Source organism: Lactuca serriola, chromosome 4 (assembly GCF_051521515.1).
Source record: "Lactuca serriola cultivar US96UC23 chromosome 4, Lser_US96UC23_V15, whole genome shotgun sequence".
In the NCBI taxonomy this organism is placed as follows: domain Eukaryota; kingdom Viridiplantae; phylum Streptophyta; class Magnoliopsida; order Asterales; family Asteraceae; genus Lactuca; species Lactuca serriola.
Window position 1 is genome coordinate 376,663,769 of NC_136411.1, and position 14,802 is coordinate 376,678,570.

The 14,802-nt window shown below is 39.1% G+C and overlaps 1 pseudogene; it reads left to right on the forward strand.

Moving 5' to 3' along the window:
• The first annotated feature begins 7,909 nt into the window (after positions 1-7,909).
• Positions 7,910-8,027, forward strand: LOC145049175 (5S ribosomal RNA; annotated as a pseudogene).
• The last annotated feature ends 6,775 nt before the right edge of the window (positions 8,028-14,802 follow it).

The following is a 14,802-nucleotide window of genomic DNA, read 5'->3' on the forward strand; positions in this document are numbered from 1 at the left end:
CTACCCCACATGGTCTTTACCTAGGACTGCTATGGGCTACCCCACATGGTCTTACATCCAATGTCATGGGCTACCCCACATGGTCTTTACCTAGGACTGCCATGGGCTACCCCACATGGTCTTACATCCAATGCCACGGGCTTCCCCCGGGGTCTTCCCTGCCAATACCATATATAACCAAATAGCATATCATGCATCACATAAATATCTACACATAACACGTACATAAAACTGTAAGGATGTCATGGGCTACCCCCAGGGTCTTATACCATTGTGCCATGGGCTACCCCACATGGTCCTCCATGCAAGCATCACAAAGACATCTAGCATATCACATATCACATAGTTACTAGCATACCACCTAGCATGAAGCTAACTATCATATCAGACAACATAAGACGGGCCGGCCTTGGTGCCTTAGACCCATTGGTATGGTGAGAAGACTCACCTGCACCTGTCGGCTGAAGAAGTAAGATCACGCTGCTCCAACCACCGACACGAACTCCTCCACTGGTCAACACCAAATAACTGAACTCAATAAATATCAGTCATTACCAAAATACCCCTGGAATTCAACTGGTCAACTCTTGGTCAAAGTCAAATTCCCGGTCAAAGTCAACCTTCCAAGTCAACCCTACTCGCCGAGTTTGCCTACTGACTTGCCGAGTTCATACGCTCAGAGTCCTTCCATTTGCGACTCGACTCGCCGAGTCTACCGATTTCCGAGTCCTGCCCTGTCCAACTCACTGAGTCCCCACTCAACTCACTGATCCGAGTCTCAACGTGAAGGATTTGGGGTTTCGTGACTTGACTCGCCGAGTCCAAGAACAGACTCACCGAGTCCAAGGCATTCTTCAACAGACTCGCCGAGTTATTCTTCCAACTCGCCGAGTTCCTGCCCATCTTCATCCAACTTGCCGAGTCCACCCATGTGACTCCCCGAGTCGCTTCAGTTCTTAATCTATTCGATGGATTTTCGAGACACTCAGGGTCTCCAAACTATAGATCCATTGTCCTAGATCATGCCTCACACGTAAAGTTGCAAACTTTACGTGATAGCAAAGAGATATAGGCCCAAAACACACCATGGCTAGGGTTTATGACAAAGGGGCTTCACCAATCATTCAAAGACTGGAACTTTATGACATTTAGGACCATCTCCAGTCTAGATCTGAGGTAGCAAACTCAGATCTAACCTCCAAACCCGAAATGACTCTTTACCATACCAAAAATGCCCCAAATCTCAGGAAGTGATGAATCTAGATGCAAGAAGAGCCCAAGGAATAGATAATTACCTCCAACATATGCTCCAACTGAAGTAGTTTCCTGATCTACACCACTCCCTTGCAGTAAGCCCTTTGAACCTTCAAGCTTCTTCCACTAGAACACCTTTCCAAACTTAAATCTCTCTTCAATGGCCTCACACACACGAGCTAGGGTTTCTCGGCCTCAAGGGGGTGCTAAGGAGGCTTAGAGAAGTACATAAAGTCCTTTAAATAGGTTGCAACCCCCGGGATTAGGGTTTTCTCTCTTTAGCACCAACCCGTCGAGTCCAGCCGCCGACTCGGCGAGTTGGTCACTAAAACTGCCGCCAAAACCCGCTCCTACTCGGTGAGTAAGTGTGCCTACTCGTTAAGTCCCTCTTTTGAAATTACATTTTTGCCTTTTGAAATTCCGAGATGTTACAACTCTCCCCCACTTAAATTGGGCTTCATCCTCGATGTCCGTTCCATCTAGCAACTCCATAACCCCTCCCACGACGTTTCTAATCGTTGCATACTTTTTCTGATCGGCCTAAACATCGAAATATCAACCTTGGAGTAATCCGATCATTACTACCTTCGAGTACAATGCTCTTACTCAACCGGTAATCCTTCTGGTACCACCCGAGCACTTATAATTGGCATCCAAGGGGTTCAACCCTTTATCCTGCGTTGTCGTTGGCCTTACCAAGGCAACCAAATCAACCCCTGCTGGCTCCTAAAACCCGAAAATGAGATGGATTCCTTGCAACATAATCACGTTATTTAATCCGAAACCTGAAACGTCGAGATGGTATGTCCCCCCCCCTGACAGACCGTTTAACCTGCATCATTTCTGCATTCATTGCACTTATCTCCCAGCAGGCTACCTAACCCCTGATATCATCTAATCCAACTTTAGTCATCATACGAATATCGAGAATGCAAGCAGCTCCACGTATGTACCCCAAAATCACCCTAGTCGCTCCCACTCCTCTTGCTACTACGAAACTGCTTTCCCGAAGAACGACCGGGACCTCCCTAGTCCCAACTTGACTGTCCACTGTCCGAAACACCGGACACCTTCCCGATTGCTGATCAAGAGACACATGCTCCACAATCCCACGTGACCTCTGAAGGACACCTCGTCTGACAATAACCGCCCTGGCGATACCTGTTCTCTCAATTCCTTCACTCCTTTGATCCATCCGATCATGACAGGATGACAACCCATCGCCACTGAATCCGACGCAAAATGAGTGCCACAAGAACAACTGTGGTCTTTCATCATACTCGACCTCCCTCGACCTGCCTTTTCCTGGTTAAACATGTCGTGGTCCCATTACATACCAACTCGCATCACACCGTGATGGCTTGAGCTACCATCCAACCAAACCCATTCATTACCCTGGTATCCTGCATTTGATGCCCTTGGCATCTTACGCTCTATAATCTCATCTTACTGAAACAAAGTCCTGTACTGAACATGCACGAACCCCAATTCGGAATCTTTCTGAAACGAGTCGATACCCTGCTACTACCTCGAGATTCATAATACACCATAACTTCCGACGTCCTCTTCATGACTGATAGGTAATCACCCTTAGCCGATCCCTGAGACTACCAGTCTCTCATCTGGTCCAACCACTAGGTTTCCAAGAGATCAAAAACCAAGACTACCCAGCCGTATCCATACTGCATCATGTACCACATATCCACCAGATCCTGCAACTCGAGGTCCACCCTTGACTCAACAGTCTCTACCATTTCCATTCTAAAATGCCATACCCATCCGGGCTCGTCCATGGATAATCCATCGAATAACCCCTCCGATCCTGATTTTACTTAAGTTGTGGCTTTCCCACGACTTGCGAACTGATCTATGGTAAACCCAATCAATCGATGAACTCATGAATGCTACGGCTAACCCGTAGCCTTACAACACTGTCACAGTGAATGCTACGACTCCCACGTAGTCTTACAACACTTTCATAGTGAATGCTACGTCTCCCCCGTAGTCTTACAACACTTCCACAGTGAATGCTACGGCTCCCCCGTAGTCTTACAACACTTTCACAGTGAATGCTACGGCTCCCCCGTAGTCTTACAACACTTTCATACTACATGATCGCTGCCTATGACCCTACTGCTCACTTATCAATCCGAATGCATCTCACTGTTGAGCACCCACGTATTCTATCCTCTCAAACTGAACTCAATTACCGACTGGAACACTACCTGGTTCCCTTCCCCAAAGCCTGCAATATGTCGTCAGAAGGACGTGATCCAAATTCCGGAGAGTTTCCCGAACTCCCATCCCACGATATCCAATACTCAGTTAGCCCTTAAGGCCACCTTTCCTCCCCAAAAAGGGAAAATATGAGACGCATCCACATCTCACTCTCGCTTTTATCCTGGATATCTGAATGATTCTCCCCCACTTACATTCGACTAAGTCCGCTTGGCACATGAAAATTGAAGGATTCCCAAATCCTCTCTCTCTCTCGTTCCAATGATCAATTTGCTGTCGGCCGGTGCCTAACAAAGCTAGAACACCATGAATAACCCTTCCCCAAAACAACAAAACTCCCAAAAACCCACTAGCATCTCTGAATCCCAATCATATCAATGGATTGAGATGCTTTAAATACTGACATACTCGGTTCTTGCTGACCAAAGGTCAGATGGTCTAACCAAAACTTCATCAACGATTCTCTCTTCCCTTGACAACCTCGAAATCCTTTCCAAACATGATAGCTAAGGTTACTGGAACCTAGTCATAATTCCTTCATATAAGCCCTTAAACCAATCTCGACCATACCCAAAATGGCATGCACGTATTGAAAACTTCGAGATAACTGGAGTCGGTGCCCTCACTGCTCCTCTCTGATCGTCAAGTAGTTGACTTTCCTGTCACCCATCTGCCCTTAATGACAATATGACAGACTTGCCCCCTATGGGCATTCCCTGCTGACGTGGCCAAACCTGCTACACCTGTAGCTACCTAGATCACCGAACAGCCTCCGACAATGACTCGGAGCAATCACGGTATATGCAGAATCCACTCCGCAAGATACATCCGTCTGAAGATTCATCAAGGATTCCTCGGCGTGCTGGCTGGCACCTGATACTCTTACTAACTTAAACAATAGTAGAAAACCGACCCGAGATCTAACTATCATACTCCCCAAGTAATATATTACTGATACCACCGGAAATGACCGAAGATAGCATATCCGCAAACATCTGAAGGACTCCTGAACATCTCCTCCTGAGTCACCTCGACCATCTGGAAAACATGATGCAACACTTCATCTCGATCCCAATGGCAATCCAATCCCTTGTAACGAAGCTCCATCACGTATTTTTTGCAAGTGTTGTACCGAATCCAGCCCTGTTGGCCTCTCAAAGCTGATCCAAACTCCTGGATCCCCTCCCGAGATCCTCCACTATAGGCACCTGAGCTGGTCCCCTTTTCCAAAGGTGACCCTAATCAATCCCTGCTCTCGAACTCTAGAAGTCATAACATTCAGGGTATCGCACCCTGACACACTCACCAGCTCAATCGTCCACGACCGATCTGCAATAAATGGAGCAATCTATGTTCTTGACCAGGTACAAACTATCCCCAAGACAAGGTCTTTAACTCCAAAAGTGCAATAGATCGCACCATCAATCCTTGCCGCCTGATGCAAGAGATCCAATGCGAAATCCAACTCCTGGCAGTCCTTCTGCTAACTGGCTCTCTACCGGAGTCAGGACCAAACCCTGGTCTTTCCCCCTTGCGTGCTTATCTGCATTTTGCACTGCAGCTATCCCCACAGTCCACTCATAACCACAAATTGCTTTCCCAGGTTTCTTGGATTCTTCGAGACTTTCCCCGATTCGAGTATGGATCCTGTGCTTTCAATAGTACGGGCCCAATACTACCTTCCACACCTATCCATACTTTCCTCTAGAATCACCCCAAATCCTCTAAGTCACCTACTTCCCTGATGTACTAAATGTCTGCTAAACAGCAGCACAATGGCCATTAATGCATCTCCTAGGTCTCCCCCTAGGCTCCCAACCACACCGAACCGCCCCACTAACTCACTGGAGCATATCCTAGGCTTTCCTAGGTTCTCGACCTCGCCCTGCCATCAACTGCTAAGGAACTCCGCACGATTCCAGTCATCTACCTCCTGGATATCATCACATCCACTTAGTAGCTGACTCCCATCACTAAAGAGTCCCACAAAGCACAAAGCAAGCAGCATTCGTGAAGACGCACTCCTGACACTAATCTCATCCTAGGGTAATCCCCGACCCACAAATGATCATGGAATATCCGGCCCACGTACTACAACCCAAGTTGTCCACATCCACCCTCGCTGACTGCAGCCTTATGCATGCAAATTGTACACAGAACAGGAAACGATCCGCACCAATTATTCTATGGCCATGAGATCCTAACCGTATACAATTCTAAAACATACACGTAACAGTTACCAATATCAATAATCATTCTCAGTCTAGCATGGCATCCAGCATCCCAAGGCTACAAACATCACATATCAAGCCAATCTATCGCTGACTACTCAGCACTAGCATGCAAGTCTAAGAGCTCATATAGCATACAAAGACATCTCTCCTAGCCCTAACTAGCATGCGATATTCAGATTCATCACCAAGTAATAACAGATAACAGATGTGGGTATTATAGGGAAACTTACTTGAGCCTGGCTGATTGCATGCACCACACCTCTTCGTTTCTTAGAAAACTTTTCCTTGAAAACATTTTCCTTTAAAACCTTACAGATCCCTAGTCTGAGTCCAGACACACCCGAAAGTATGTCCGAATCCCTCAAACCAAGGGTCTGATACCAACTTATAACGTCCCAAAAATCAGGGGTAAAAATTTCATTTTTAATGTAACTAAAACATTGATACCATTTAATTCAAACAATCAAATCATAGTCAATCAAATCGTTTATCAGAGTTTATCCCAAAATCATTCATTGCGGAAATCATAGGTGTGTGCACTGCGATCAATCCGAGCTCTCCTTTCCAACACGATGATACCTGAAACCATAAACAAAACCTGTAAGCACGAAGCTTAGTGAGTTCCACAGAGCATACCATTCACACAAACCACATATCACATATCCTGTAGCTATAAAAACTACACACATATCATATATATTGTTAGCTATAAAAGCTACCATATACTACATAAGCCTTGCATACATAGAACCTGAAATAGTGCCATGGGCTACCCCACATGGTCTTACATCCAATGCCATGGGCTACCCCACATGGTCTTTACCTAGGACTGCCATGGGCTACCCCACATGGTCTTACATCCAATGCCACGGGCTTCCCCTGGGGTCTTCCCTGCAAATACCATATATAACCAAATAGCATATCATGCATCACATAAATATCTACACATAACACGTACATAAAACTGTAAGGATGTCATGGGCTACCCCCAGGGTCTTATACCATTGTGCCATGGGCTACCCCACATGGTCCTCCATGCAAGCATCACAAAGACATCTAGCATATCACATATCACATAGTTACTAGCATACCACCTAGCATGAAGCTAACTATCATATCAGACAACATAAGACGGGCCGGCCTTGGTGCCTTAGACCCATTGGTATGGTGAGAAGACTCACCTGCAACTGTCGGCTGAAGAAGTAAGATCACACTGCTCCAACCACCGACACGAACTCCTCCACTGGTCAACACCAAATAACTGAACTCAATAAATATCAGTCATTACCAAAATACCCCTGGAATTGAACTGGTCAACTCTTGGTCAAAGTCAAATTCCTGGTCAAAGTCAACCTTCCAAGTCAACCCTACTCGCCGAGTTTGCCTACTGACTCGCCGAGTTCATACGCTCAGAGTCCTTCCATTCGCGACTCGACTCGCCGAGTCTATCGATTTCCGAGTCCTGCCCTGTCCAACTCACTGAGTCCCCACTTAACTCAGTGATTCGAGTCTCAACGTGAAGGGTTTGTGTAACATCCCCCACTAGCACGTATCATAATATTGTCCGCTTTGGGCCACTCGGCACGAGGACTTCCCAGGGGGTCACCCATCCTGGTACTACTCCCGCCCAAGCACGCTTAACTGCAGAGTTCTTATGGGATTTGCTGCCCTCACGGCTTTAAAACGCGTTGTGATAGGGAAGGTATCCACACCCCTTATAAGGAATGCTTAGTTCTCCTTCCCAGCCGATGTGGGATCAGATCTAACCCACTTTCACCCCCCATTAAAGGGTTTGACGTCCCCGTCGAACACATCAACCCGTGCCCTGGCTCTGATACCATTTGTAACATCCCCCTCTGGCACGTATCACAATATTGTCCGCTTTGGGCCACTCGGCACAAGGACTTCCCAGGGGGTCACCCATCCTGGTACTACTCCCGCCCGAGCACGCTTAACTGCAGAGTTCTTATGGGATCTGCTGCCCTCACGGCTTTAAAACGCGTTGTGTTAGGGAAGGTATCCACACCCTTTATAAGGATGCTTAGTTCTCCTTCCCGTCGATGTGTTCGACGGGGACGTCGAACCCTATAATGGGGGGTGAAAGTGGGTTAGATCTGATCCCACATCGGCTGGGAAGGAGAACTAAGCATTCCTTATAAAGGGTGTGGATACCTTCCCTAACACAACGCGTTTTAAAGCCGTGAGGGCAGCAGATCCCATAAGAACTCTGCAGTTAAGCGTGCTCGGGCGGGAGTAGTACCAGGATGGGTGACCCCCTGGGAAGTCCTCGTGTCGAGTGGCCCAAAGCGGACAATATTGTGATACGTGCCAGAGGGGGATGTTACAGTTTGGGGTTTCGCGACTTGACTCGCCGAGTCCAAGAATAGTCTCATCGAGTCCAAGGCATTCCTCAACAGACTCGCCGAGTTGTTCTTCCAACTCGCCGAGTTCCTGCACATCTTCATCCAACTCGCCGAGTCCACCCATGTGACTCGCCGAGTCGCTTTAGTTCTTAATCTGTTCGGTGGCTTTTCGAGCCATGCAGGGGCTCCAAACTGTAGATCCACTGTCCTAGAGCATGCCTACATTTAGGACCATCTCCAGTCTAGATCTGAGGTAGCAAACTCAGATCTAACCTCCAAACCCGAAATGACTCTTTACCATACCAAAAATGCCCCAAATCTCAGGAAGTGATGAATCTAGATGCAAGAAGAGCCCAAGGAATAGATAATTACCTCCAACATATGCTCTAACTGAAGTAGTTTCCTGATCTACACCACTTCCTTGCAGTAAGCCCTTTGAACCTTCAAGCTTCTTCCACTAGAACACCTTTCCAAACTTAAATCTCTCTTCAATGGCCTCACACACGCACGAGCTAGGGTTTCTCTGCCTTAAGGGGGTGCTAAGGAGGCTGAGAGAAGGACATAAAGTCCTTTAAATAGGTTGCAACCCCCGGGATTAGGGTTTTCTCTCTTCAGCACCAACTCGTCGAGTCCAGCCGCCGACTCGGCGAGTTGGTCACTTAAACTGCGACCAAAACCCGCTCCGACTCGGCGAGTAAGTGTTCCTACTCGTCGAGTCCCTCTTTTGAAATTACACTTTTGCCTTTTGAAATTCCGAGATGTTACAGGGATTATTGGAATTATATATATATAAAGGAATTGTAAGTTGGTAATTTCCTTTGTATCCCATATTGGTGGGAGGAAGAAATCTTTGTGGGTTTATAAACTTATTCCCTTGATAGGCCATCAAAGGCTTTAGTGGATCAAAGGAATGGTCCAAGCCCACGCGCACGCCTAGCTTAGCCTAGAACTAGCAGACACCGTGAGTGTACGAAATGACGCGATTTAGGCGCACTTTGGTTTCTAGGGGCCGGCCTATGAGGTCTCGTTTCATGCCTTCTAGGGTTTCAACACTTATAAATACTGCTCCACAGGAGCCGTATTTGACACTCACGAAAATTCAAAGCTCTCTCCCTCTCTCTGCGATTTTCTTCCAGTTTCCGAGTATTCACTTTGTGTTTATCGATTTTCCAGTGCTCTTGGAAATCAATAGATCAACATTAAATCTTGGGGTTTTACTCTGTTGCTTACAACCAATAGAATCGAAGTAAAAACCTTTAAGGACAGGAGTCAGATCCGTACAGTTATTCCACGTTTAAGATCAACCGTCAACATGTCGATTTTACATTGTTGTTTTGTATTTTAATTTCATCCAATAACAGAACACCCTCCTTCTACCTTTCTTATAATTAGATCTAATTGAAAAGGATTAATCTGGTTTCTGGGGAAAACTTGGTAATCATATTAATAATAATTGGATCTATTATTCGCAACTAATCGATATATAATTCTCAATATAATTTGTCGATTTCCTTATTTGTCTATTAGTTTGATTTACGACATCATCTTCTACCGGTCAACATATATTTGGTGGGTCCCATTATGTTGACCGATGAATCGTAGATCTATTTATCATGTTCATGGATTTTATAAAAATAATGAAATTGTATTTTCAATCTTTATTTATTTTTAAATTATATCATAGTATTGGGTAGGTCCCATAGTGTTGGAGATTTGCTATTTGACTTTTTGGATATACAGTCATATACACGGCATGCCTAGCATGCAAACATGCGACGGGAGCAAGAAAACAAATTTAAGCCTGTTAATATATTTTAAATTTAAACAGAGCTAATCATTTATTTGTACAATGAAAACAGTGTACCTACGACTTTTACTTTTTTTTTTTTTTAATAAAATTAACTTGTGCACTATTTTATCTATTCAAGTATAAACATGCTATTATTCAGTTGTAACAAAATCATATAAATAATACAACATTTTTAAACAAACTGAATCATAATTGCATAAATGGGTAAGAACTATAATTTATCACATAAATTGATAAAAATGTATAAATAATCTATTACATAGATTGAAAAAAAATATATAACTTTATTGTCTATTTTTTTGGGAGCCATAGAAATATATAAAAAAAAACTAGCAAGAAACTAAATGAAAACATTACGATATAGAGGAAGCCAAAATTGGGTTCCGAAGCCAAACAATCCAATTAAGTTTAGCTATTACTTCTATTTGTAACCCAAAGAAGAGTCGTATCCACTACATTATCAAACAAAATTGAGAGTTTAGGAGTAGCCATCCTAAAGATGATAGCAGAGATGGTCCGTTGATTTTGAATGTGATGTGCGAAGAGTAAAATAATATCCCCTAAATTATATATATATATATATATATATATATATATATATATATATATATATATATATATATATATATAGAGAGAGAGAGAGAGAGAGAGAGAGAAAGAGAGAGAGAGAGAGAAACAGATAGGTTCAAATGTAAAAACTTAATTATTGTATGAATGTATAGTTAAATCTAGACCAATCATTTTGATAGGGATATAATAGTAATTTTATTATTATTAATTATGGTAAAAATTAAATCAATTTATTAAATTTAAAATAGGATATCAGTTTCATCCTAGTATCAACATAAGACCATCGTCTCCAACCCAAAGAACAGTCCACCGTCCCCATTACTAGGTTCATCACCATTGACAACTAAGCGGTTGGCGGAATATTAAGCTGTCATACCATTGCAGTCAGCATACCTATTGGACTTTGTAGCCGTTATCAGATCGTTATCGTCGATGTTGTCTGCTAATATCCCCTTCACCGTCACCCGTGGAACCCTAAGCTTCCGGTTTGTCATCTTTGATTTCACCTTCTTGATTATCATCTTCGATTTAATTCCATCTTAATCGCAAAGTAACTTTCAAGTCTGTATGATAAACAATTTTATTATATGTGCAAACCCTTAAATTATGCATCAAAAAAATAGAAGATACAGTTGCTTATTGTTTTTTACATTGTTGGTATTATCGAATTTGCAAATGTGTAATTATTTCCACTGATTGGTCTGTGTTGCCACAAGATTATAAAAAAATTAGAATGAAACACTAAATTGGATTCATTATGCTCGTGAAATCAGTTTGACTTCATATATATTAGTAACTAGGCGAATGCCCACGCGTTGCGTAGAAACACCTATATAGTTAAAGTTTTTACAAATATATGATTTTTTAAATATAACAATAACGTTGTTGTTAAATTTGATATAATAATTTGTATATACTAAATTGATATAATATATTGATTATTTTGAATTATATGATAATATATACATTTATTATAACTTTATAATCTCAATCGTTTGAATGACTTCTACCCGCGAGTTACAAATGAATAAAATTAAATATAATATATGATTTGATGTTATTTATAGTTGTTTTTATTGTTAATTAATTTTTTAAAACTTATTTGCTTAATGTTTTAATTTCTATCATTATAATTATTTAAAACATCAAACATTGTTTTTTTATTTTAAAGCTAACAATATAATCATTTATATAGAGTTGTTTTTAACTATTGTTATTGTAAGTTATTTTAAGCTACTTATTTGGAAACTTTTAACGATTATAAAAATATATTTAAGAAATATTTTAGTTAAATTGAAATTACAATTTAGTTTTTGCTTTTATCACTACAATTTATCACTTTTAACTATTTACAAAATATTCTTTAGTTTTTTTAAATGGAACTGAAATTTATATTTGAGTTGACATTGTAATGCGCAGAAACACATATATAGTTGAAGTCTTTATATATATATATATATATATATATATATATATATATATATATATATATATATATATATATATATATATATAACATTAACGTTGTTGTTTAATTTGATATAATAATTCGTATATTAATTTGATATAATATATTGATTATTTTGAATTATATGATAATATATAAATCTATTATAACGTTATAATCTCAAGCGTTTGAATGACTTGTACTCGCGAGTTACACATCAATAAAATTAAATATTATATATGGTTTAATATTATTTATAGTTGTTATTTTTAACTAATTTTTTAAAATTTATTTGCTTAATGTTTTAATTTCTATTATTATAATTATTTAAAACATCAAACATTATTTTTTGATTTTAAAGGTAACAATATAATCATTTATATAGAGTTATTTTTAACTATTGTTATTATAAGTTATTTTAAACTACTTATTTGAAAAGTTTTAACGATTATATAAATATATTTAGGAAATATTTTAGCTAAACTAATATTACAATTTAGTTTTTGCATTTACCACTATAATTTATCACTTTTAACTATTTACAAAATATTATTTGGTTTATTAGTGGAACTAAACATCATATTTAAGTTGACACTGTAATGTTATATTTAAATTAACAATTTAAGTATTTTGTCCAAACTGTTTGAAAATTGCAGCTTTAAACTGTTAATGGTTTATATGCAACAACATTTTAAATCTAATAAATTAAGTACAATATGTTAAAATTTAAAGACATAACTTTATAAATAGAAGTAAAGATATTATTTTAAAATTGAAATTTAGTCTATTTATAATTACACTTTAGGTTTGATATTTATTTAACATTATTAACCAACTTACAATCATTATTAGAAATACACTACAATTTATCACTTTTAACTATTTATAAAATAATCTTTGGGTTGTTTAAGTTAAATAAAATTTATATTTAAGTTGAGCCTATAATGTTATATTTTAATTAATAATTTAAGTATTTTATACAAATTGTTCAAAAATTATACCTTTAAAATGATAATGGTTTACATCCAACAATATATTAAAACTAATAAATTTAGTATAATATGTTAAAAGTTAAAAAGCATAATTTTATAAGTAGAATTAAAGATATTATTTTAATATTGAAATTTAGTTTATATATGAATACACTTTAGATTTGATATTTATTTAACCTAATTACCAAATTATAATTATTATTATAAAGAAATTGAAAAGTCATGGGAGTTTCAAATGAATGTGGTGAAAGGAAAAAAGAATGGGGGTTTCAAATGCATGAGATTCAAGAAAAAATGCTAGGTTTATAAGTATGTATGATTCTAGTTCTTTCCTGCAAGTGTATCACTTCATTTTCATTAAATTTTAATAATATTAGTCATTTGTATTTATATTTTTTTAGTAAATTAGAAAGTGAAGCTATGAGGGATATGATTTCTTCTCATAGTTAGAATTGTACTTATTTTTGATGCTTTATATAATCTCCAACAGCATGAACGTTTTTATAAAAAATGTCAAATTAATCATCTTCAATTATTTTCTAAGTTATTTAATTTAATTAGTTTTTTTCAAGTTTAAGTAGTGATTTGTCATTTTTTTTCAAGTATGAACTGACCATTCTTCAAGAATTAGTATATTAGAATAAATAATTTACTACTTGTTTTGGAAGTTTACGGTTCTAGTTACACATTCTTGAAGAACAAAGTAAATTCACCATTTTTCGTGTGGTTGTTGTCGTTGTATATAATACTCATTCTACAAAAGTTTATTCATTTTACTTAATTTTGTTTGTATTCTCAAAGAATATGAAAAATGCAAGGGAATGTGTATTCAACTTCATTTGTCAAGAACCAATAATGTAATGAAAAGTTTGTTTTTTTTTGCTAGTTGTAGTTTTTAGCAAACCATTCTGACAGAATATTAGATGCTATTCTAATAAAAAACAGTGTAAAATGCAAATTTGGGGATGAAATGGATTCTAACTGTTCATGGCTTCTTAATTTCTTGAATGAAATATTGGATAGACAAAACCCCTAATGGAGGATATTATCGAAGATGAATATACAGATGGGCAGATGGAAACATACATGAAGATGATGATGAAATTGTATATGATATTTTGATACTTTGAAATGGATTCTTACTGTTCATGTTTTTTGATATTTTGAATTCCAATTTTGTGAATTTTTAGCATTTCCTTTTCTATCTACCTTGAAATTATAGGGATAAGTTCTTGGATGAAGATATATTGTTCAATATGCATGTATAAATTGCACATGGAATGCATGTGTATTGTCTAAATGTTGGTCCTTCTCAAGAAATATTCAGCTCTTCATTTGGTGGATCTTGTGAGAATCTTCTTGCAGCAGGTTGCAAATATCAGGTAATGCTATCATGAAGCATCCATTTAGCTTTTCATTATATTCAAAGTTATTACAATTCTTGAAATTCTAATGGCTTAGAACTCTGCTTAAGAGTGCCAAATAGTAAAAAACCGATCTATGATATTTGTAACATCCTGAAATTCAAGTGTATCTCTTAAACCCTTCTCATTTTTCCAAGTTGACAAGTTTAGCCCTTAAAAGAAGATTATGACAAATGAGTACGCTGGGCGTACTGAAGAGTACGCTGCGCGTACTCATGCGCTTAAGTTGGACGCAGACCTGGTTGGGTACGCTGGGCGTACCAAGGTTACGTTAGGCATAACCGGCCCAGATGCAAAACCCTAATTATGGCTTGAGGCCTTTATAAGGAATGTGTTAGCCTTATCCTCAGCCACCATTTGAGAGAGTGAAACCCTAAGAGAGAGCTACCCTTCGTTCTTAACCTATGTGTATGCTTTTGAGCTTGGAATTTCCTTTGTGTGTTTGTGAAGAAGAAGAAAGAATCATTGTG